The 3,572-nt window shown below is 40.8% G+C and overlaps 1 protein-coding gene across 1 annotated transcript in view; it reads left to right on the top strand.

Moving 5' to 3' along the window:
- LOC103254121 (kinesin-like protein KIF13B) overlaps window positions 1-3,572 on the top strand; it is a gene marked incomplete at its 3' end in the record, with an annotated part of 123,883 nt that overhangs the window by 932 nt on the left and 119,379 nt on the right. The gene's annotated exons all lie outside the window — the stretch shown is intronic.

Below are 3,572 nucleotides of genomic sequence, written 5' to 3'. Positions count from 1 at the left end.
GTCGCTTGAAGTCATCTTCGTCATCTCTCAACAGTAAATAGTGCAAGTGCCAAGATTCTTGTGAAATTGTATCTTTCCGACTTTCCCTTGAGTCTGCGGGGAGCGTGGGGAAAGCAGATCAACCCAGGACTTTTACATCTTTGGGAGGCGGGAAGAGGGAGTGGGGAGGACGTGGGCTGGGTCTCGGCTTTGACCCTAAGCCGAGCGGCTGGGCCCGCTCCTTTAAATGAGATCACGTATCTCAGTACACGCTATATGCTAGGGCAAGTTATTGGGATCACTCTTGTAGTTCCAGGAGAGGACTTGGCCATGGATGAGACTCTCGACTAATCAGAATTTCTTTCTTTCTTTCTTTCTTTCTTTCGAGTCGGAGTCTCACTCTGTTGGCCTGACCGCAGTGGCACGGTCACCCCTCGCTGTGGCCTTGACCTCCTGGGCTCAGGTGATCCTTTTGCCTCAGCCTCCTGCGTAGCTGGGACTACAGGCTTGAGCCACCACTCCCATCTAATTTTTTTGTTGTTGTTTCTGCAGAGACGGGGTCTCACTATGTTGCCCAGGCTGATCTTGAATTCCTGGGCTCAAGCAATCCTCCCGCCCCTGCTTCCCAAAGCACTGTGATCACAAGGCGTGAGCCACCACCCCAGACCCAGGATCATTTTCTAAGCTGTTTTTACAGCTTCTTATTTCAAAATCACGTGTTTAATTTTTTTCAGAAATTATAGGTTGTTTTCCTTCTCTTTACTTGCTTTTGTGTATATTGAGAGGTACAGATCAACCAGTTGACATATGCTTTGTCGGTTTGTCCTTCTGTGGGAAGTTAGTTTATTTCTTCTGTTGGAGTTATCTATTGTAGTTGGTTTGTCTTCCTGTTCCTGCTAGGTCTGCTTATGGCTGTCAGGTAAATTTTTCCCTAAGCGCTTAATTACTTTAAGTTCTCAACTGATAGGAGGTTGAGTCTTCAGTCTATGACTCACTAGTTCCTTGCCCTGACCAAATGAAATAGCCTAAATGCAACTCTGAAAGTTTTCAGAAGCCTCAGTTTTTTTTTTTTTTGAGTTGGAGTCTCACTCTGTCACCCAGACTGGAGTGCAGCGGATGCTCCCGGCCACCGCAGCTTCGACCTGCTGGGCTCCGGCGATCCTTCCACTTCAGCCTTCCAAGTAGCTGGAACTACAGGTGTGCGCTATCACACCCGGCTAATTTTCTGATTTATGTAGAGATGAGGTCTCGCCAAGTTGCCCAGGCGGGTCTTGAACCCGCGGGCTCAGGCAATCCACTCACCTCAGCCTCCCAAAGTGCTGGGATTACAGGCTGAGCCTCCTAGCCCGGCTCAGAAGCCTCAGTTTTTAAATATTCAGGCATCTTTATTTCAGTTCACGTCACGTTTACCATCACAATGATTGAAAGAAAAAAAAAAGCAAGCCAAATGAAACACCACTTATCTGGGGATTGATGCTGAAAGAATAGTTTCAGCACATTCTTAAAATTTCCCTTTCACAAAAAACTTGGAAATGTCAGTGCTCAAAAGAGGCAGCTAACCAACCACCACAAAAAGACATCTCAGATATTGAGAGCCCTGTCCTCTTCCCCTCTCCCTTTCCCCATCAGCTATATATATTTTTAGAGGCATTATTATCCTTTTTACTTGTAAATTGCCATTGACAAGACTGTCAATTGTCAGTGTCAGAGTTTTGAAGAATGCACAGAGTAAGAATTTTAGCTGTGGAATGGGTGTTAACTGTTCCTTGGGTTGAACTTATTTTAAAGTTAAGGTTTACACAGATTCCATTACCCTATAAATAGAGGTGCATTGTTTGGGGTAAACTGCCCCTTCAATCAGTGGTGGCCTCTCTCACCTAGACTTATATTTCCTGACATGCACACGGACTTCTTTTTTACCACAGATAGTTAGAATTGGTTCTTTTTCCATTTTGTCATGATATAGTTACTTACATAAACATAAAGGTTATTATTATGGAGTACAGTGTAGTGGAATTCTAAATCCAGTGACTTTGAAATGGGTGTCTAGAATTTGTGTAAAAAGGCTCAAACAAAACCATTCCTTTCCAGTAATTTTTTTTTCTCTGTCCCATGAGAACTGCAGGAACCTTTTCAGTAATTTTGGAAAGAATATTACTTTGAACAGTTATTACTTCTAGGAGAATTAATGTATTAAGTAAAAGGATTAATTATGACAAGTAGTAAAACCTAATTGTTTTCTGTCACAGCCTATTGATGCAGGAGGCAACCTTATACATGAGTCTTCACAAGGGAGGGTGAAATGAGAATGGATTACTGTGATGATTGATTTACTGTATAGACTCTGATATTTGGAGTCACATTAGCTATCCTTGGAGGAGAAATTGAAATTTTCCAGAAACCGTGTACCATTAAGTTCTTTGTGTGTGTCTGATTGTGCTGTGGTGTTTAAAAGTCTTAAGGTGGTTGGTTGGTTTACTAACATTTATCATAAAAATAAGAGTGATACAGTTACACATACAGTTTTATGTCAGACCTTTTTGCTAGGCTGTGAGTTTGGGACACTTATTCAAATGTTAAGCATTGGGCCCTAATTCAGTAATAGCGAGAGTTGCAATGGCGAATTTGTCAGGAATAATTTCTTAGTCATACATTTTAACATGATACTAACAAATCAAAGACTAGAAAGGAAAAAAGTTCTCCTGTATCCTTCCATCTTAACAATTTATTTCCATTCCAGTTTGTGCTCAAATGTGTATGTACATGCACATGATTTTAATATTGTGACTTTTGCTTTTCTTTATCTGTGATGCAAAGCTAAGTGACTAAGAAGAGGAGTCAACTTTTGTCACGAGATCTTGAAGTTCTGTTTGCAGATATTGTTTGTCTTTTAGTGCCATTCAGACTGTGCAAGTCACCAGCTACTCTTGTTGTATGCTTCCATGCACAGCACAGAACACTCATTATACATTGTTAATCAGTCTAATCATTACATGAGCTGAAAGTTTATAGGCGTAAGTGATGGTATTAGAGCAGCAGCATTCCCCTTCTCAGGAATTTGGCATTTTATAACTTTAGGTGGCTTAAAAAATATTTAACAGGTAAGTGAACATTTATTGAGTGCCTGACACGTGTCTCGCTTATCCTAGATAGTACAGGATCTTATTGCCTTTCCTCAAGGGATTTCTCATGTTTAAATATGTATGAGATCAACCATCAAAATAAATAAACCTATATAAGAAGTACTTGGAATACTTTTGCTACCTGCCTAAGCTAAGGGGGTAGAACCAGAAAATTACACTAGAGATTGAGATAGAAACAGTGAAATGGATTATTTCAGGTGTTAGGGAGAATGGACAATAAATTCATTTCAGCTGACATTTTAAATGAATTTACTTTGCATTTTACAATACCAGATGCTGTGAAAGACACAAAGAAGTATGTAATAAGGTCTCATAGACTCAGTGAATGCTTCAGTAAATGGTCTAATATCTCAATGGAGGGATTATTATACAGTCATTAAAAATGATAATGATTAGCCGGGCTCGGTGGCTCAGCCTGTAATCCCGCGCCTTTGGGAGGCCGAGGTGAGT

Source organism: Carlito syrichta, unplaced genomic scaffold (assembly GCF_000164805.1).
Source record: "Carlito syrichta isolate Samal-C Ts95f unplaced genomic scaffold, Tarsius_syrichta-2.0.1 Scaffold270753, whole genome shotgun sequence".
In the NCBI taxonomy this organism is placed as follows: Eukaryota; Metazoa; Chordata; class Mammalia; order Primates; family Tarsiidae; genus Carlito; species Carlito syrichta.
Note: the sequence above shows the minus strand (reverse complement) of the source record. Positions and strands in the feature narration are given on the sequence as shown.